Source organism: Cupressus sempervirens, chromosome 10, assembly GCF_028749045.1.
Source record: "Cupressus sempervirens isolate cs-2001-9-10 chromosome 10, ASM2874904v1, whole genome shotgun sequence".
NCBI lineage: Eukaryota > Viridiplantae > Streptophyta > Pinopsida > Cupressales > Cupressaceae > Cupressus > Cupressus sempervirens.
In genome coordinates, this window is record NC_143127.1 from 934585976 (window position 1) to 934609515 (window position 23540).

General features: G+C 32.6%; 2 pseudogenes; both read right to left on the bottom strand.

The window, feature by feature from the left end:
• Positions 1-14334: 14334 nt before the first annotated feature.
• Positions 14335-15352, bottom strand: LOC149537041 (putative sulfate transporter 3.4 pseudogene; annotated as a pseudogene).
• Positions 15353-21502: 6150 nt separating this feature from the next.
• LOC149537042 (putative sulfate transporter 3.4 pseudogene) lies at positions 21503-22708 on the bottom strand (annotated as a pseudogene).
• Positions 22709-23540: the final 832 nt, after the last annotated feature.

Sequence of the window (23540 nt, forward strand, 5' to 3'; positions counted from 1 at the left end):
GAATCTCAAACTAAAGTGTTGGAACTATAGGCAACCTAGTCATATCTGAAAGAATTGCAAACAGAAGAAGAAGAAGAAGAAGAATAGTTCTTTTGATTTAGAGTGTTCAAAGAGTGACAATGAAGATTCTCTAGTAGTACTTCCTTGTCTATTTGATCATCTAATGATGATTGGTTAGAATAATTCAATCTTTGTTTAGAATATGTTTTTCATGATGCCAAGTGTGACACAACACCACCATACAATGGGAGTTATTGGTAGTGACATAGATCCCTTTAGAGAAAATATGTGACATGTATACATTAATAACTAATAAAATATTAAAAAATAATAATGTTGGTCTTAGATTATTTTCAACAATCGAGTGTCAACACATTTAAGAAATTTCTACGATGATACTGAGTATAATATAGATGTCGAGGTATAGTATGTGCCAAGCCAAAAATTCAATAGGTTTCAAGTTACAACAAATGCCGAATAGATAGACAGTGTCGAGTAAGTTTCAAGTGTTGAGTGACAATTGATGCTAAGCCAGTATATGTGCCGAGTAAGGTATACATGCTGAGCAAGAAAGAATTCCTATGTGTACCAAGCATCAACAATTAGTATGCATTGAGTAACACAAAATCAACACAAGAGTCTATGCCCTCACAAACTTAAATGTAAACCATTTTTGAGCTGACCCAAGATGAATCTCGAAGGATCTAAGAGATAAGATCGAATCTATTACATTCCCTATGCAATCAACATGTAACCAATCATAAAAATGGAAAGAACATGGAACCAATAAGAAAAATGAAAAGAATTGAGCAGGAAAGATGGATGAATCTCAATCATAGATTCATATCTAACACTAAGTCTTGAAACCTTTTTAAGGAGGTCAAAACCTCACAATTTAGTGATGTATGGATGGTACCAGAATGTAAGGAGAGAATGTTAGCGAAGTTTAAAGGGGTGTAGAGACTTAGAAGAAGGATAGCACTATAGAATCAGTTGGTTAGAACTAGAGTATCAACAGTACGAATAGAGTTATGTCAGATCAAGAAGGGTCAGATCAAATTGGATAGAACAAGGATCTAAAATCAACAATTGAGGATTGTAAGTTATCAGGTCAATACATTCAACTATACTTTCTAGCCATTTTATTAGGAGAATAAAAATCCTATAAAGATAGGTTGGTTTAACAACCATATTGTAAATCCTTTAATAGGGTGACATTCCAAGTGAGGGTTTTTAAATCCTTTAGACAAGTCACAATTAATAGTGTGTAAGAGCCTTTAATAGGGTAGGCCTTTCACAAGAAAGACCATTGATGACGGTCAAACTTTGTAACCTTAACCAACTTTACATATTGTTGTAGTGATAAGTTGTGGTTGTCATCCCCATGCTAGTTTTACCTTCTCATTTTGGAGGGTTTCTAGATGATCAAATCTTGTGTTATCTATTTTCATGCATGTCTTTACTTTCATGTAAATTAGATATGTTACATTTATGTGATTGATTTCAATTAAAGGTTTTATAGCTTAAGTTTTGGTACTTTTGATTCACACCCCCCCCCCCCCCCCCCCCAACCCTCAAAAGTATTCTTTCCACCTATAAATTCCAACAAATAAAACATTGATAACTCTACCTGTACTACTCATAATAACACATGGTTTTAAAATATAGGATCATCATACCCTACTCTACCTTCCCTCAAGTGTACATGTACCAAATCATAGTCTATAAACTTCATAAACCAAAATGGTGTTTCTGTTGACAATTAGTCTTCACAATAGTTTGACAATTTTCTAACTCTTCAAACCAAAACTATGTGTTCACAACTTGCTAACTTAATATGGATGATATGTTACCTGAAATGAAAAGTCAATGTATTTTACTACTTACCTCTTAGAAAAATTTACAACAATCTCCCCCTTTGGCATTGATGAAAACATATGGTAAATTTTGTTTAGCACTAAAATTATAAAATTATAAAATTGTAAAGTTCTTCACATGGCCATACAAAATTTTCATAATATAGACCATTTATGTTATATAATATCTTATACATTATACATACTACCCTTAGTGTTTGATCTTACTTATATCCCCACATATACAATTTTCTATATAATACATCTCCCCTTTGACATCAATGACAATGATAAGCCAAAAACTATTTACAAATAAAAATTTGGAACTCTTCCTTCTTTACTTTAAGCTGAATGGTTTGAGATACATTCAATGTAATCTGAAAAGTTTGTTTTCAAATTCTTCAACTCTTTATTCCATGTGTGTTGAACTTCTTTTGATGCAGTAATTAAAGCACATAGTCCATTAGATTCTACTTCAACTATGTTCAAATTTGAATATACATACTTCCCATAGGATGCTTTAGCTTTAAGGCATTCATTCAAGTTCTTGTAAAAGTGACTAATTTTGAGAGTGGCATGTTCTCTCAACAATGAAAAACTCATGATTTTTCTTTCTCTTCTCAATTGTATCAGACTGATATCATCACTTTCTTTTGGAATTCTTCTCTCTAAATATTCAATCCCTACATTGGGTAGCTTTAGCTCAATCAAAGTGCTTTATAATTCAATTTGTTTACCTTTTATCTCTTTAATGACGTCTATGATGTACTCGTATGACAAGGAACACTATCCATAGAGAATCTTTTCCTCAGACAAACATCTTCTTAGCTCTATAATGCAAGAGTCAAGATTCATTAAATCCCCTTTGAAATGGTTGCATACAGTAACAAACAATAGTGAATCATGACTGACCTGATTCTTAGTAGAAGAAACTTCCAAGAGAGTGTTGAATTGATCATCAAAAGAAATAATTACCACTTGAGCTTTCTTCTATTGACCTCACTCAGAAAAATTCATTGGAATGATGTGTTTTAACTTATTTGTATCTTTTTCAAGATTTTCTTGGGTTCTTTTTATGCCTCTTTATCTTCTCAATGATCTTTCTAGTCGCAAATGTTGTTAATTGACTCAACATTTCAACCTCTAGATATTTAGTAGCTTACAAAGGTGTACTTCTCATCATGCTTCCTAAAAATATTTCTAATGGGGGTTTAGATGATATAAGAGTTTCTTTACTTTTCTCCTTGGTAGGGGTAACCAATTGTAATTGTGAACTCTGATTGTCCTCTTTCTTTTTCTTCTCTTTCCCTTTCTCTATGACTGCTTGTAGGGTAGCACTTAACTAGGTTACCTCTGGAGTAGGTATGATTTATTGAGGTTCTTCAACCTCTTTAGTTCTTGTAGGATCTTTTCTCTCCTCTTTTCCTTTACCCTTTTTACTATTATTTTTTGTTTTAATTCCTTTTGTCCTCTACATTTTCTTCTCATGTCTTTACATGTCTTAGTATGGTATTAAGTGAAATGTTTTTTGTACAATTATTCTACAATCATCTTATAGCTTGGGATATAAAATTTTGAGGGCTTCATCTAATGTGGCTAGATCTTTTGTTTTTTCTTCTTCATCTTGCTTTTCCACTCATTTCTTCTTTCCGTCATCATAACTTCAACAATCAATCAAATTGTTTGTGGAGAAATTATCAATAGTAGTATTTTGACCCTTAAATAGATCCTCTATCTCATCAATAGTAATGTACATGCTATCAATGTTTATTATTTCATCATCAATTATTATTTTAGAGGCTCATAAACTATTCCTTGCTCACTTCTACTTCTTTCATTATAGTATCTTGAGTCTCTATCTTTGTGGAAGTTGCAACTGGGGTTTCTACTACTCCCCCTATCATCATGTTTCCTTCCTCTAGACTAGGATTATCCAACATTATTTTTTCTTTTGAAGTCTTTATTGCTGCCATAGTAGTCTCTATCTTTGATGTGCTATGTGGTGGTGCTTCATGTCCAACCTCTTCAATCTAGGCCCTACTTACTTTCTTACTTAAAATATGATCAATAAGTATTGTAGTATCTCTTACTATTTTTTTTGTAATCTCATGACTCTAATAACTCTCATCTTCTTTCAAACAAGTGGATGTAGGACCTATGCATCATTGTTATATCTCCTTAGGTAGTCCTCAATCTTGATCTCATTTAATATTTCATATGACTCCTTAGGGAGTCCTCTAGTAATTGAAAGTAGTGGTTTATTCAATTTAATTATAGACTGAATATGTGTAACAACCAAATTTCTTTCTTCTTATATTGGATATGTATCATAATATTTATTGAGCTTCATAAGATTATCTTCATTCATGAAAGAATCATTTAGATTCTTAATTTTTTATTTCCAAGTTACTTTCTTCTTGCTACTTCTTTGTCCTTCTTCTTATTCTTGTGGTGGTTGTTGAACTTGGGATTCAAGTGGAGTAACCTGACCTATTATCTTCCTCCCTTCTTAGGTTGAAAAGACATTTTTCTCTTTTGCTTAGTCCTATGGCCATTTATTTCATTCCTTAGGGTGTTAGTGCTTCAACTTGCTCTTGTTTAACTTTCGCAGACTTTTCTGATCTTGTTGTAGTTGTAGGTGTAGATGATTGAATTTGTAGAATGCTGAAATCCTCTTCCATAAGCTGACCAAATACAAATTTTTGTACCATTAGTGATGGAAAAAATTATGGTACAAGTATTGTAGTACTAAGGCCTTCAACTGATAATAGTGGAACAACTAAGATATCCTTATGACCAATCTTTTGTATCTAAGATATAGTTTTCCTAACATCAAAGAAATCCTAGGGTTTCATCTATGTTTCCTTTAAGATCTCCCTCTTTTGATTGTTTACTCTCTTTCACACACCCTTTTTAAGCTTTACCTAATAGGCCGTCTTTATTTTATCTTTTGAAGTGTCAAATGTAGGACATTTAGGGTCCAATGTTCACCTAGAATCCTTTGTTCTTTAGATTCAATCACTTCCTTCGTAATATCATAGCCAAGTGGGTCTACTTACATCACTCTAGAAGTGACTAACTCCATATAGGTGAAATTGGTGTCAACCATGAAACATGAGTCATCCTTATACTTCTCAACTAGAGGTTTCAAAATCCTTGACATCAGCTTCAAGTCTAAGTGAAATGTTTTCATTATAAGTGTTGCATTATCATCTAGTTTGTCAATAAGATGTCTCCTATAGAAATCTATTGGGTCAGTGCAAGAAGTTGGGTCTCACTTTTGGCCAAAAAGTGGAAATGTTTTTCCTTTTTTCAAATTATTTTTCAATTGATGCCAAAATTTGAGCCACTTAGAGATTAAATATAAACAAACTTCAGCGATAAAAATTGTAGTGCCCGAGATCTTCTTTTTGAATATGTAATTTAATTGTATACCCACATGATAGATTATTTTTTTGGTATGGATCTTTAAAAACTACCTTTTCAAAATACATGTTTCAAGACCATACCACGCTCATGTATGGACAACATAATTTGACACAACTAAATGTTTTTTCGTGAATCCTTTTAGATGGAGTTACTTGACACACCAAAGATTGATTAGAATATTTTTCTTGAATATTTTAATCAATATTTTTTAAATTAATTTTTAACTATCTACAAAGGTAAATTTTAAAACCCCTTATGTATGGACACCATAATTTGATCAAAATTTCACTTTTTTCAAAAATTTTCAACTTCAAAAGAATTGCATGTAGATTGATGACATATAAATTAATTTAAGAAAAAATCATAAAATAAAAAAGTTATTAAAGTTTTAGTGAACATTTCTATTTTACATCTAGGTACTACCTTTGATTATAAAATAATACAAAAATAGTAAATAAAATCGTAACACTATAACATTTATATTTCTAAATCAAGATAGTGAGATCTAATGGGTTTTTGTTTTGTAAAGAAAAATTTATCGTGAAGGCCCTCTAAAAATTATGGCAAGGGATGAATTTGTCAGTACAATACCTTAGCCAAATCTTGAGAGGCCAAGGCATAGGCTTGGTCTCACCAAGCCTATCCTAAACCAAAATCCAAGGTAGGAAAAAAAATCCAGCCTCATGTTGTAAGAAATGGGCACTCGTTATTTGAAATTCAAAAAATGTGTACCCATTTTGAAAAACTAAAAGCAGCATGTAAAATCCTCCAAAACTAAAAAAATTGATTTTTTTAGAAACGAGTACCCATTGTTTACTTTTAAAAAATGGGTACCCATTTCTTAAAAATTCAAATTTTTTATTTTTTTAGAAATAGGTACCCATTTTTTTAAAATAAAAAATGGGTACTTGATTTTTTTTTAAAAATGTGCTCATTTTTTAAATTTAGGGTCGGGTACACAAACCAAAAAAGGATGCCCATTTTTTAAAATCGAGTACCCATTTCTAAGAGATCTCATTCCTCAAATTTGACTTCCATAAAATTGTGAGCCAACTTTGTGTGTTCACCCTATTATCTTCTCCATAGTACACTTTTGACTTGTCCAATCAGTTATAGGCATAAAAAATCTTTTCAAAATATGTGAAAACATGTATGCATTGAGTGTCTGGAATCTAAATTGTTCATTCCTTTTCTTCCCTATCCTTTCAATGTTATCAATCAATTGAATTCTTAGAATATCATATAGGTTAACTTAAACTTTCTAAACATAGATCTTCTAAGTTGCATCTACAAATCCAATTGCCAATTCATCATCCCTTGAACTAAAACATAACTTAGCAAAAATAATTTTACTCACAAATTTCATATCATCTGATTTAATCCAACTTATTACAATTGCTCTATCATTATAGGCTAAATTAGTGTTTTTAATAACTTTCTTAACATTTTCTTCATTAAGTGGTATTGATCCTTGATTGCATAATCTAGTTACTTTATGAAAGAAATATGCTTAAATATCTATCACATTGTCACATATCAAAAAAAATCTCATCATGCATTTCTAAGAATCATCTTAGTCTGGTTTTCATAATCAAACTCATTGAAAAACAAATAGTTCACAATAGACCATTTTGACCTAAGTGTTTGAACTTTTCCTTAAATGACATGTCATATATGTAAAAGGTGTCAAATTTATTAGAAATATTGCTTTCTCCCACAATTTCAAATTTGTACCATGTTTTACTCCTAACATCTTTGAAATACAAGACTTTGTTGGAAAATTGAGAAAAGTGGTGTTAAGGTCTTCTTCAACTAGTGGTATAGGTTTTAGTTTCAATTTAGGTCTTTGAACTTTCACAACATTATGCAACATAGATTCTTCCATTTATTACATGCTTAAAACCCAACCAAACTTCACAAATTAACCACACATGAATATAAATACCTTTAATTCACAAATTAGGGCTTTCTATGTGAAATGGCTAAATCTTTTGACAAATCCTTCAAACTTCTTGTAATTCATTCTCAAATTTGCTTCTAAAGGCTTGTTAACTCTATGCTTGATCAAATGGTACTAATTGCATCAATTTCAACCATTATATATGATTCAATTCAGTTTTGCATTAATTATACAAGTAGGTAGAGCTTAAAAAATTAATTACTTTATCTAGTGAACTTATTTCTATTTGCTAACTTACATGTGAAATACAAAATATAAAATACATGGACTCTTAATTGAAGCTTCCGTTTATCCATAAAAACCTTCTTGTAACTTTGCAAGTCTTAGCTAAATCTCCTAAATAACTAAATAATTTTATGATATTTTCCCTTTACTTATCAATGAATAATCAACTTAGATTGATAAAGGTTTTTTAGCAATTAATACTAGTTTCAACTTGTTTTCATGTGCATCACTTGTCTTCTTTTCTATCCAAATTTGTGTCCTTGTTGATGTCTTTGGTTTAAAAATAATTTCATTAAATTATCTACATTTTCTTTAATAGTCTCTTTCTATCTATCATTGCTATTCTCATTGCTTCTGACATTGTTTTTTGCATTCTTCTAAAGTTAGGTGGCCTTACATTCTGTGATCTCATGTTATTTGGCATTCTCATGTTGTTTATCCTACAAAACATTGTTATATGTCCTAAATTATTATAAATTTGATATGTTATCACATTGCTTCCATATATAGCTCATGACTGATTGATCTATAATTTGCAATCTCTAACAATATATCAAAAGTTTTTGAACATATAATGCATAACTCCATTTCTTGTGATATTAGTTTCACCAATAGGTCTACTAGCTATAGGGTTGTACCTTGATACCTATATTATTATTACTTATAGAAATCCTACATTCACTTGCTCTATGTCCATATGCATAATAATTATAACAATAACCATAGATAGGGTTAATTTATACTCACCTATAATGTCCTTCTTTATCTGACCAATTTCATTGCATGAAAATAATCTTGAAGTATATTGTCTTCACAATTCCTTAGGTGCTTCTTTAGATTGATTAGGCTTTACCTTGTCCATATCTTGTTGTTGTTTCTCAGGCTATTTGATCACAAGATCTAATTACTTATTGATTTCATCTTTCTTAGATGAGTTAACTTCATAGTAACCAATACAAATCTCATCATAAGTAGGTCTTTCACCATGATTTTATCATTAAGTTTTTTAGTATTGGCATACAATTTCTAAAGATGTTTCTTGTACTTCTCATGTTGTACACATATTGTATCTTTGTAATTTCAAGTTGATTTGTCAGCTTTGTAAGTTTGGATTTTAGATTTACATTTGTAGATCTCAAATTTGATTGACTTTTCTTCTAATCATTCACTAAACTCTTCTTAAGATTGGTAATCTTAATGCAAGGAGGGTTTGAACAACTAGAACCAAAGGCATACCCAACTATCCAAACACCTTTCTCAGTAAACACAATGGAAGAAAAAACACAAACAAAAATATCAAGGGGGGGGGGGGGGGGGGGGGGGCAGAGAGAGAGAGAGGGAGAGAGAGAGAGAGAGAGAGAGTAGTGCCTACCCTCGTTCACATCTTTTCTGGACATATTGTTGCTATTATTATCAGACTATGATGGTCTAGTTTTATGTTGATGGATTAGTTGTATTGTTTTGAGACTATCAGACATTATGTTATGGATTCAGTTGATATGTGATGAGATCATTTAGACTTTACATTTCATGCATACATGATGATCATTATAATTTTTTCAGCTATTGCTGATGATTAGTTGATGGTTATTATCTCATGTGTTTTATTATGGATACTTACCCCATACTTGCATGTGTATGGTGTGTGTGTTTTCTTATTGTATGGCATTTCTGATGTGGTTAAGGAAGGGAGTCGTAGTCACCTACTTAGTTGGGATCTACACGATGCACCACTTCCTGCCATTGTCTATTTAGCTTAGCATTATATATTGTATGTACATGCATGGTTTTTCTGCAGGTTGCAAGTACTAGGTATCGACTTCCTTGAATTGCCAGGATGAGCGTACCCTATTATACTATCTCAATGATAAGAGAAGGGAGATAAATTCTCAAGTCCAAATCCCAAACCTTTAAGCCAATTGTCCTAGTGAGGTAGGACAAGTATCTAGATATTTTACTCACAAATGTGTCAGATGACATGAATCGTGATTTTTAACCCTTTAGACTAATTTTGAGTTATTTGCTCTATGATGGGTTTTCATATTTTATCTTGGAGGTCTATGGTGAATTTTCTATTAATTAAGTCTTAATAAATAGATTTAATTAATAAATTAATTATTTGAGAAAAATAATATAAAATATCATGTTATTTGATATTTTGATTATAATTAATTAAATGAGAATTAATTGAGGAAAAAGAATTAAATAAAAAAAAATTAGAAATTAAAATTAATAATAATAAGTAATAAATAAATAATAATAATAAAAGTTATAAAAATTAAAACAAAAGTTATAAAAATTAAGATGAAGTTATGAAGATTAAAATGGAAGTTATAAATATTTAAATGGAAATTATATCAAAAGTGAATTGGAGTTATAAGCTTGCATGGGAGTTAATGCACTTTTCTATTTCTCAAGTGTCAACAACACGGGGGTTAGTGCATCAATTAAGCACATGGTGTCTACAACCCTATGGCTCATCTTGAAGGTTGGAAAAGACCCATGCTTAGTTGGTGACACCTTCCAGCTCTTTCTAGAAGCATTCTAGATGTTTCCTGAAAGCTCTTTATATTCAGGCATTCCTAGAAGCTTAGACACAGCGGTTGGAGTGCAAATTGGAGCATTGGAGGACTCAAGAACTCTAAAAAAGGGAGGAGCTTGCTCTGCGAGTTTCTGAGGAAGAGCGAATTAGCATCAGAATCAAGGTAGATTCTTGTGATTTTACCTATGCTATTTATGCATCATGCATTCCCTGTCTTCTTCGTGTCTTCCATATGTCTTCTGAAGAATTTCATAATTTATTGTGCATGCTCAATATGAGTAGCTAAAATTTATTTGAGAATCTTTATATGCATAGATCTGAAAAGAATACGGGGCTTGGGTTGAATTTTAGCCAAATTCATTAGAAAATTATTGAGAAAATTTAGAAAGTAAATATTTATAGAAAACTCATAAAATTATATATATATTCTTTGTGAAAAATATATATATATATAATTCAGATCTGCATTTTCACATATGAAAATATACTGTATAAATTCTGCATATATATAAACACACACACATATATATATATACATCTATACATTTGTATATATATATATACATACATATGTGTATATATATATATATATTTCATTGGAAAAATTGATTGTCAAATCGCAGTAATAAACTTTATTAAAAATTTTGAATTCGCGTCGGAGGGAAAATGTTTTTAAATGTTTATAAAATAATAATAATAATAATAAATTAAAAAAAAATATTGGGTGGGGCCGGAATTGCACCCACCCCCCGTACCCGTGCCTTTAAATGGATCGTTGGGTACCTACTAAGTAGCATACCCGCGACAGTGCCATCAAGGCAACAGTCGCAGGGTACCTCCGTAAGCAGGGTACCCGTGGCGGATGTCACTTCGATGACAGTCGTTGATACGATAGCATTTATGATTCATTTTTGTTTTGTTAAAAGGAAAGAACATAAGCTATGAAATTTGACTTTTATTGTTATTAAATTTTCATATGTTATATGATATAAATCGAAATTATTAATTTGATTTTATAAAATGCGATAATAATTATTTATATATATTTATATATGTATGTATATATATATATAAATATATATATATATATATATATATATATATATATCTATATATATATATATATATATATATATATAGATATATATGTAATATGTAAATATGTTATTAATAAATTTGAATTATTATTATTTGATAAAATAATTAAGGGTTCATCTTTTATGATGAGGAATTATTTTATAATATTAAGGTTTAATTAATAGTTGTTAATTATAAACAAAATATATATGAAATTAGTTGGTAGTTTGATGGGGAACGATTTCAACAAAATATTATAATTGGAAAATAGGGTTTTAGACTTATAAAGGAAAACCTTTATCCATCCAAAATAATATATGAGTTAGAAAAATTGTACAAAACGTTCCTTCATTCATTCTCCAAACTTGGAAACATAAACTGAGATCTCTACATTTAAATTCAAGTTGTAAATTTAGCAAAACCAAAACATGTGTTTACATTGTGTATTCGTTATGTTATTGTTTTGGGTTTTGGATTGATTAGTGTTGACCGGTTATAGGACGTCTACAAGAGGCTTGAGGGTTATGTGATTGTGATGATGTTTAATCTCAATCTTTATAAACCCAACTATCGTTATGTGATGGGATGCTCTATGTATTGAACGTGATTACTGATTGTTATAGTTGAGATTCTTATGTATGAGACACTTGACTTAACCATTATTTTTGGTCATCGATCAGTTATCCTTGGTTATTTTCTAGTGGCCATGATGGGACTGTGATGTGGATTTATTCTTGATTATGTCATGATGTGACATGTTTAACTCAACCATTTTTGGAGTCTTCGATCAGCTTGATTGAGTTATATTTTGGTTATTGAGAACCATTGGATACTTTGATTATCAGTGATACTTCAGTTGCCAATAGAGAGCTATTGTGTTCATGATTTTCTATGGATGTTTGCTCATGGAGATTTGATGCTTTTATGCATATTTGATGATTTTATTATGGATTATCTTTTGTGATTTTGAGATTTATGATTCCATGAGCATTACGGTCGGATATCTGCATGTAGTGATGGGAAGTGGCTTGCAATGGGGGCCGGGGCCCTAAGAGGCTGCCAGGGCAACTCATTGTAAGTTGGATTAATAAGTGATAACATTCACACCTAATACTAACTGAATGAACCTAAAAAGATAAGAGTTTTGTTCTCGCCCATGCCTTGAGTGCTTGTACAGGCTAGGATGGGAGTAGTGAGATGCATGGTTGTAAACTTGCATTCCGTAGTATACCTCATTAGTATGAGAGGATACTAGTGGCCGCATGAAATCAGTATGGACCTGTGGAGTTTAGCTAACTGTTAGGGTAACTTGTATGTGACAAATGGGATGAAACTTTCTCGCTTGCATAGTAGGTTCCTACTGTCATTGTGTGCCTCTGGGATTAGATGTCATATTTTTTGTTTGGAATCTTTGAGTTGGTATACTTTTAGGATTCTTGGACTTATAGAGATTTATGCTATGTGATTTTGATAGCCTGTTTGAGACTTGAGAATTATCTCTTTAGCATGGTGGGAGTGGACCACTTAGGTACCACGTGGTGAGGTGGTAGTGTATTTTCCACTCTTATCATTTTGAGATTCATTGAGACATCGTGGTTGTTGCGTCCTTCATGATGGTGGATATGTATCCTTTTCAATGATGATTAGCATATGTTAGATGATGTTATCTTATGCTTTAATTTGCATGTTAGATTACTTTCTACATATGATGTTGTATATATTAGGAGTGACATTCCTATTATGTTAGTACCGATGATCTCTTCAGTGATTTGGAATGTTACGCACGGAGGGATGCCTAGGATCCACGATGGTCTAATGATGCTATTAACGGTTGGGAGGAACCGTGTACTTAGTTTATTATGTTTGATCTTTAAGATGGATGTATATGTCTTCTATGATGATGTATCATGTATATCATGTGATTATCTTTACTTTGATGTATCATGGATTAGAATAGGATGATGTACATTATTCTATGTATGTATATTCTTTTGAGCTTGTCATACCCTATGACATGTACAATGAATGATTGAGTATTTGAAATGTAATGTATAAACATTGGACTTATCATTATTATTTCATGTGGATGTTGTCCTAGATGGATTCATGTATGATAGATGTTTCTAGATGTAATCTAACATAAAGGGGTCTTTAAAGAATGTAATCTATTATGTATGTTATGTTTACTTTCAGATGGACATTACTATTGCTTCCGTTATTTTTCATAAGTTATACATGGTGTTTGCTTTCAAAAAAAAAATTGCTACTAAACTTAGTGAAATTCTAGGTTAATTCTTTGGATACCTTGGTGGGGCATTACACACACAGAGAGAGAGAGAGAGAGAGAGAGAGAGAGAGAGAGAGAGAGAGAGAACTGTTGGTAAACAGATTGTTCCTTGTTAAATGAACTCTCAAATGCCCAAATCTAAAAGAACAATTAGATTCCAATAGTTGGATAATCTATCATGAGGTTGATAGATTTCCTCTGAATTGAAAGGTACAGCTCCCTTATGGAATGATACGCAATGAATTTTTTTTATTCTTAAACTAATTGGGTACGTTCTTAACCCGAGAACGAAAGAGGAAAACAAAGCTATTCCTAGATAGAACTAACTTAGGCAAAGATTTTAGTTCTACACCTAGCCAAGCCCAGGAATTCACACTTCTTATGACATTCCGACATTGGTAATGCAATGTGAATGCTATTTATGTAAATGCAATAGAAAATGAAATGAAAGAGAGTGTTAAATAATCCCAATTCTTGTAATAGGAACATCTGGAAATACTCTGATCTACAACCCATTCATTATTTAACACAAGATGGAAGATGATGCCCAAAACTCAAAATAACAATACATTGATTGATTATAATCAAAGGAAAGATAACTAAATGCTCTGATTCAAAATAAAATCCTTGCTTCTTTGAACACCACAAATAAGAATACTCAAATTTTATTTGCTCACAACTTATCCTAAATCTATTACAAAAGTTCGAACTCTTAACTTTCATTAACAAAAAAAAAAAGTTCCTTCCCCCTACTCTAGCTCTCTGTCTCTTGCAGAAAAGAAGAACCCCTATCACTTCTATCAAATTCCTATTTAACTTCTCTATTTCTAACTGTGTCCCTTCAGTTACCAAAATAACTCTTCCTTTTTCCTCTAAGTCTTCTTTTCGAATTCCACTTATTTTAACTTTTACTTCCTTGACCAAGTTTTCTCTTTATGGATTCAATGCAAAAGATACCTCAAAGTTTAACATTAGTGTCTATTGGAATTGTTTGACTCTTCATTTCCTTTTCTATTCTCTCTTCTTCATCTTGAACCCATCTCAATATCCTTTCTCTAAGGTAGATGGAGTTAGCAAAGTAAATTGGTGATTCAATGCCAAGAATGAGAAACTCTGGCACTCTTAAAGCTTCATTGTATTGTTCCATGTTTCTATACAAAGTAGTTCCGAAAATATTGCCAAGCAACACAGTGTGAGGTCTTGTTACATGCGGCAATATCTTAAGCATAGAAATACCCACCACTATGAGAAGGCCGTAGGTGTGTGTAGAAGAGTGGAGTGAGAACCAAAAGAGTCACCATGATTGTTATAGCCATTACAATATTTGACACTGCACTTTTGCATCCAACATTGAAATTCATAGCCAAACAAGAGAAAGATCTAGAGGTAATGTAGCAAGAGGTAGAAGACCCAGTCATTTTCATCAATCCAATGGCCATCATTTCTTTGTTACCATCAACCTGATAGCCCTTAATCGAAGCAAATTTTCTTCCTACTGCAATTTCCTCTGTAAGTGCAATCAATCCACTCACAAGGCCAGCTTTAAGAGCCAATGTCAAAAAGGGACCATGAAAGTATAACATGTTTGTTGAAATCACATTAAGTCCTTTCTGCAAATGACCAATAACGCTTATTTCATGATTCCCTAAAATCAAAACCAAGCTAAAGACAATGGCTAGAATCACTGAGGTCAATGGAGCAGCTGCAGAAATCTAGAAGAACCTAGTTTTCTTCTGGCTAATGTAACGTGCCATGAGTATAAACATAAGAACAAACACTCCTACTACATCAATTTGCCATGTCCACTCATGTGGGTGTTTAAAGACCAAATCCATTACAAAAACCATGCCCATCTTTGAAGTGAAGTCCTTGATCCCGAGTACAGACTTGAACTACTACAGAGATACTATAACAGTTGCAGCAGCCATGAAACCAACAAGGATTGCTTGAGACAAAAAGTCAATGACAAAGCCCATTCTTCCATGCCAAACCAACATAAATAAGAATGAATCGAAGCTCTGACCTTTCGATACACAATACTATGTAGCGAATACAACAAGAAATATAACTGTGTAATTGTTTCCCATGAATATTGCCATTTTAGCAAACCACAAATTCTGTGAATGGCCATTTCTTATAGTTGAACCAAAAGCTACTTAAACCTTATAGAAAATTGACAGGTTTTGGCACTTGCAAGTGTGTAACACTTCTTCATTGTGGGAAAAGCACTGGTCAAGTGTGAAATCAACTTTGGTGCAGGCCCTAAGCGTATTTTCGCCCATCAAATTTAGGTGTATGGGGCATTTAGTACATGTTTCTTTTAATCTTCTAAAATATCATTATAATATTTCTTTAAAGCACAACTTAAGTATTAGCATCTCTTAAGTTGGCAGAAATCGTACCCACCAAGTGTGATTTCTACACAATGAGTGCGTTTAACTTTGTGGAAATTGCACTTGGTGGGTGCGACCTCTGCAATGGAGAAGCTGGTTTTCAAATTTTCGCCAAGCCTGTTCTCAGCCATTTCTTCACCAAATGACCTCTCATTTGTTGCTATGAAATCGCGAGACCTTGGAGCTTCGACATCTACTTTGTATAATGGATATCATCACCTTTTTTTTTTACTATTATAAATGCATATAACGGCTAGTGTTCGGCTCTACCAAACTGAGAAGAAGAGAACTAGAGTTCATAATAATTCTTTTCATCATACACCATAGTCCATTCAATAACTTCAGACAATAGCTCTTCATTTTTATGAGCTACCTCACACATTACATTTGCTCGTAACGAAATGCATCCATGATATGCCTTGAGATGCCACTGCTTTCTCTCTCATCAGAGTTAATTCGTTTGGTTTGATAAGACTCAATTTAATGTGGCACGATTATATATATATATATATATATGATGAAACTTATATAATCACATCTTCTCCTATCTCCAAAGTAATCCAATGCTGGCATTAATCTATCTTCTCATAATGATTTCTTTAATCAAAGAGCCACAGAAAATTGAATCCATAATCTTATAACAATAGAAGATTTCTTTCTGAAGCACCATTGTTTGAAATTGCATCAAAACTGTAAACAATTTTGAATGTGATCCAATATGTGACTATCTATACTCTACTTATAAAAATTGAATCAACCAATAAATACCATGTTGACATGTGCATTTCATTACAATGTATAAAATCTAAATCTTCCAATGCCATCTTTGTCAATGTGCCATATGAAGAACCTTCTTCTGATTTTTATGAATGCTTGGAAACCATAATCACCAACCATTCCTCTGCTGAAAAGATCATTAATTGAAAGATCATAACCTTTGCTAGATTGGGTGCTACAACCTACCCAATCAATCAGACCATGAAAATATCCCACCCAGCTTAGAACAAAAAGACAAATGAAGGGAAATCTGGCAAAGATTACCTACCTAATGACTTAGACCAAGACTCAAGATTGACTAGACTGACTTGAGGACTATATGACTCCAATATTGCCAAAAAAAAAAGGGTGACTTAATGTTAGGAAATATCTAGCTTTGGCTGGGGAATATGCACTACAAAGTGCATAGAGAATCCAACATCTCTGGTTAAACAAGTGCCTTCACGATTAGGTTGCGTAGTCTAGACCAAAGAGACAATGAGAGGCTACATACAGAGAGGGCAAAGGCTAGTAGGGTAACTGAAACAAAGCAGGAGAAAATAAGAACTACTGACTAAGCAAGAAAAAGCTACACTAGACACACCAAAATTGAAAAGGAAATTTATTTACAAAAGGTGAGGAGACCTCACCAGCAGATCCCAAAATAGAGAAAGATTCATACATGACCATTTAGAGGAAGTATGAACCTTTCCTAAATAGAGGAAGATGCTCCATTAATCTAAAACAACATTGGTGAACTCTGGCCACTCCTTCATTGTCGAACTTGAATCCAAAAGCTATCTGCAACATAGTGACCCATAGAACTTTGCCAAACAACCATGCCTCATCAAGTACTTTTGTTTCCTCTGTACTTACCTGCATACTATCTTTTACATGCTCTATCATGTTTTGTGAAGAAGAAGAAAATTCACTAAACTCTAGAAACATCACTGAATCATACTTGCATCTATTCTTGTCAACCTTGTCACTTATAGCAAAGATATCAATATTCAAATCCAGACTGGTAGAATATTCAAGTTATTCTAAATGCACTACTGGAACATAATTACATCTATTGATACTATTAATTTTAGTAGAAATATTTGCATTAAAACTAGGATGGAGAACTTCAGAAAATTTTGGCAGTACTGCTTGAAAATAGTCACATCCGTTTACTTCATTATAACTCTTAGCTAAGATATCATCTTTCAAATCAGAATGAACATAACTAGAGAATTGAAAAGCTTCTGGAAGTGAAATAGCATCATACCAATCACAGGCTTTATCATTAGCAACTTCATATTTCAAAATGGGGTTGAAATTGAAGGATTCCTTATTTGCTACAGTGTCCATCTAGGATGAGTCATCTTCATCATTTGCTATAGCAAGATGTTCATCTGAATTCACAACTTCAATATCTGGATTAATTATGGAAGAGTATTCCTGATCGGGAGGATTATAATTAGATTCACTATCTTCTTCATAATGCTGCAATGCCTCATTATTTTTGGCAATAGCTTCCTTTTCAAATTTTTTTATTGCTACATCTTCAAATTCAGTATGGTGACCACTAAAGCATAATGCAACCAGCATGTTTGTTTTAGGATAGTCTTCAGGAAGACAACAATTTAAAATATAATCCCCATTAATTTCTCTTTCAATTTTGCTGATCATTTCTTCAATCATATTTTTTGATTTGAAAAAACATGTTTCCACTTTTTCTTCAAGACACATAGATTCTAATATAATATCATCACAAACCTTTGGAACTTGAAAATCAATTTCACAAAAAATTTCAATGGAATTCAACTCTTCATGTTTTGCATTAACTATCTGATTATTCTCATTAGAAACTTCATGAAAAGGTTTATCTTTATTTTCTTCAAATTTAAAACTTTTAAAATCAAAGGTAAATGAAGGCATGAAAGAAAATTCTTTATCAACTCTTCTTACCAATTCTTCATCATTGAGAAGGCTTTCTTCATTTGCTGAAAGTTGTGCTTCTGGGAAACCAAGCTTCTCTTGTTGTTCATAACTCAAACCATTGGTTGATATGATCTCTTCATTCTACTCATTGATTCTATCCACCTTAGGAATGCTATCTGTAACTTCAATGATTTCAGCATGCTGGACCAAAATTGATTCTTTTGTTTGCAGTTCTGAGAGTGGTTCTAGATTCATACTTACTGCATCAGGCTAAGTACTAGGAGAACAAGTCTCATTTCCAACCTTAAATGATGGATCTAAAGGTGTAACTAATGACTCCATAGGAAATACTGTTGAGAAGCAAGGAATAATAACAAAATTTTCTTCTTCTTGTGATGGTTTGGGCTGGAAATGGTCTTCATATTGATCATTTTCTTCAAGCTTCTTTGATACTTTAGTTGCATCTAAGCTTTTCTTTTTGGAAGCCAATTCTTTATCACTGTAGGGGATGCCCTCATCCACTGAAAGTTGTACTTCTGGGAACCTGGGCATCTTTTGTTCTCCAAAAATCAAACTATTGGTTGATATGGGCTCTTTATTTACTGGGTTTTTATCAGGAACCTCTGGTTTGACTTCTTGTTCGCTCAAAATTGAAAAATTTAAAGAGATGCAATCTGGAAGGGTTTCTGACATCTTACCATCATTTGCATGTAGTTCTTTTTTTAACTTCTACAACAACTTTATTTTCTCTTCCACCTCTTTCAATAGGTGATATCTTGCACATATACTTCTCCATAACAGCACGATTGCATGATCTTCTTTGATACTCAGGTTGATCCTTACTCCATTACTGATGCTTTCTCTCCAAGCTTCAAACATGTCGTGCAATAAAAAATCAGTAGTGTGATGAAGCTCTATAAGGGAAGGATCTAGTCTCCCTCTTTTCACCAATTTAATAGGCATGGTCCTTTTTAATCAGCAGAGTCACCAATCTCTGCAAGTTAGAGATGGGTATGTGCAGGATCATGGTCAGCCAAACTATGCTCTTTAGTGGCAATTAAAAATTAGAAAATTAGGGTTATGTCAAGTTGACATGCAATTTTCTACTTACTATTAGCTTTCTATCAAAAAATTGAGAGAAAAGAATCTCTAGGAAATTTAATCTAGTTTCTAAACTACTAGGACTTATCTATAAAAATAAAAAAATGACTGGTCAAATTTTGAATTTTAATGCAATATTACAAAAATTTTAGAACAAAAATAAGAAGTAGACATATGTCTAACCACCTTAATCAAAATCAAATGATGATATTTTTAATAATAGTTTAGATATAAGTAGTAGACTCATGCCTGGATGTGACACATATTTTTGGGTATTTTTATTCTAAATAAATAATAAATAATTAATTTTTGACTTTAGTATTTTTTGAATTGAAAAAATCTCATGTCTGACCACCTTAACTAATTCAAAACTTTACAAAATTTAATTTTTCATTTTCTTTCCTTATAGTGGAAGAAACATAGAATGTGATGCATCTTTTGGATTTAAAAAATGTTTTACCATTTGAAAGTTATAGTTTTTTTTTTCAAGTAGTGTGTCAGTCGACACTTTATATGTAACTCCATTAAAAAATAAGTAATAATTACTTATTAAACTCATAATTTGAAAAACCTTACATTTCTAGAAAGATAAGAACATTCTTAAGAAACCCTTTTCATTTTATCAAATTTTGGTGAAAAATAGGTCATTGCCTACATGTTTAAAATAAAAATCACATGAAAATAGGCCAAAAACACATTTTTAGGATTTTTTAAAGTTGACCATATAGGGTTGGTATCCAAAGATATAGTAGACCTTATAAAGATATTAATTTTTTTAATTTAATATCATGTTGGGTGGGAAAAAAGATGGAATAGATTTTGAAATGGTTTGAGACATTTCAGAACTACATATTTTTTAGATCGCCACTTTTTAGCACACCATGATCCTACACATACCCAGATAATAAAATTTGAAAATGTAGACACTGGACCTCTTACTAAAAATTGTGAGAACCAGAATGGAGTAACCAATCTCTAGATAACAGAGATATCTATAACCACTGAGGAAGCAAATATCAACACAAATTTTCTCCTCTATTTTTCTTCAGTAGAAACTTCTTGCCATTAACGTTGAATTAATTCTTTCTTCAGCTGGTTGGGACTAGAAGCCCGATTCCTTTTAAATTCTTCAAACTCTAATATGCAACAAGGTTCTTTAAAACATGGAGTCGCCAATCTCTACCAGAGATAATAATAATAAGACTAAGAAAATAATCTCCATCACTGATCTTCTTTTCCATCTCCCCAGCGGAGTTGCCAATAATCTATTGGTAAACAGATTGTTCTTTGTTAAATAAACTCTCAAACGCCCAAATCTAAAAGAACAATTAGATTCCAATAGCTGGATAATCTATCATTACGTTGATAGATTTTCTCTGAATTGATAGGTACATCTACCTTATGGAATGATATGCAATGAATTTTATTTATTCCTAAACTAATTTGGTACATTCTTAACCCGAGACCAGAAGAGGAAAACAAAGCTAGTCCTAGACAGAACTAACTCAGGCAAAGAATTTACTTCTACACCTAGCCAACCCTAGGAATTCACACTTCTTATGACTTCCTTACATTGGTAATGTAATGTGAATGCTATGTATGCAAATGCAACAGAAAATGAAATAAAAGAGAGTGTTAAATAATCCCAATTCTTATAATAGGAACATCTGCAAATACTCTAATCTACAATCCATTCATTATTCAACACTAGATAGAAGATGATGCCCAAAACTAAAAATAACCATACTCAAATTGATTATAATTAAACGAAAGATAACTAAATCCTCTGATTCATAATAAAATCCTTGTTGCTTTGAACATCACAAATAAGAATACTCGGATTTTATTTGCTCACAACTTATGCTAAATCTATTACAAAAACACAAACTCTTAACTTGCATTAAAAAAAAAAAAAAAGTTCCTTCCCCCTACTCCATCTCTTTGTCTCTTCTAGAAAAGAAGAACCCCTATCACTTCTATCAAATTCCTATTTAACTTCTCTATTTCTAACTGTGTCCCTTTAGTCACCAAAATAACTCTTCCTTTTTCCTCTAAGTCTTCTTTTCGAATTCCACTTCTTTTAACTTTTACTTCCTTGACCATTTTCACTCTTTGTGGATTCAATGCAAAAGATACCTCAAAGTTCAACATTAGTCTCTATTGGAATTATTTGACTCTTCATTTCCTTTTCTGTTCTCTCTTCTTCATCTTGAACCCATCTCGATATCCTTTCTCTAAGGTAGATGGAGTTAGCAAAGTAAATTGGTGATTCAATGCCAAGAATGAGAAACCCTGACACTCTTAAAGCTTCATTGTATTGTTCCTTGTTTCTGTACAAACCAATTCTAGAAATATTGCCAAGCAACATAGTGTGAGGCCTTGTTACATGCGGAAATATCTTAACCATAGAAATACCCACCGCCATGAGAAGGCCACAGGTCTGTATAGAAGAGTGGAGTGAGAACCAAAAGAGTCACCACGACTGTTATAGCCATTACAATATTCAACACTACACTTTTGCATCTAGCATTGAAATTCACAACAGAATGAGAGATAGATCCAGATGTAACATAGCAGGAGGTAGAAGACCCAGTTATGTTCGTCAATCCAATGGCCATCATTTCTTTGTTACCATCAACTTGATAGCCCTTAATCGAAGAAAATTTTCTTCCTACTACAATTTCCTTCATAAGTACAATCAATCAACTCACAAGGCCAGCTTTGAGGACCAATGTCAAAAAGGGACCATGAAAGTATAACTTTTTTTTTTGAAATCGGATTAAGTCCTTTCTGCAAGTGACCAATAATGCTTATGTCATGATTCCCTGACCTCAAGACCAAGCTGAAGATAGTGGCTAGAATCACTAAGGTCAATGGTGCAGGTACAAAAATCTAGAAGAACCTAGTTTTCTTCAGGCTAATGTAACGTGCCATTAGTATAAACATAAGAAAGAACACTCCACCTACAGTAGTTTGCCACGTCCACTCATGTGGGTGTTTAAAGACCGAATCCATTACAAAAACCATGCCCATCTTCGAAGTGATGTCCTTGATCTCGAGTAGAGACTTGAACTGCTACAGAGATACTATAACAGTTGCACCAGCCATGAAACCAACAAGGGTTGCTCAAGACAAAAAGTCAATAACAAAGCCCATTCTTCCACGCCAAACCAACATAAATCAGAATGAATCCAAGCCTCGGCCTTTCAATACACAATACTATGTAGCGAATATGGCAAGAAATGTAACTGTGACATTGTTTCCCATGAATATTGCCATTTTCGTAAACCACGAATTCTGTGAATGGCCATTTCTTATAGTTGAACCAAAAGCTACTCAAGCCTTATAGAGAATTGGTGAGTTTTGGCACTTGCAGGTGCGAAACGCTTCTTCATTGCCAGAAAAGCACTAGTCAAGTATGAAATCCACTTTGATGCAGGCCTAAGCATATTTCTGCCTGTCAACTTTAGCTGTATGGGGCATTTAGCACATGTTTCTTTTAATCTTCTAAAATATCATTACAATATTTCTTCAAAGCACAACTTAAGTATTAGCATCACTTAAGTTGGCAGAAATCGCACCCACCAAGTGTGATTTTTGCACAATGAGTGCATTTAACTTAGTGGAAATTGCACTTGGTGGGTGCGACCTCCACAATGGAGAAGTTGGTTTTCAAATTCCCTCCAGGCCTGTTCTCAGCCATTTCTTCACCAAATGACCTCCTGTTTGTTGCTATGAAATCGTGAGACCTTGGAGCTTCGATCTCTACTTTGTATTATGGATATCATCACCTTTTTTTTTTACTGTTATAAATGCATGGAACGGCTAGTGTTCGGCTCTGCCAAACTAAGAAGAAGAGAACTAGAGTTCATAAGAATTCTTTTCATCATATACCATAGTCCATTCAATAACTTCAGACAATAGCTCTTCATTTTTATGAGCTATGTCACAAATTACATTTGCTCATAGTGAAATGCATTCATGATAT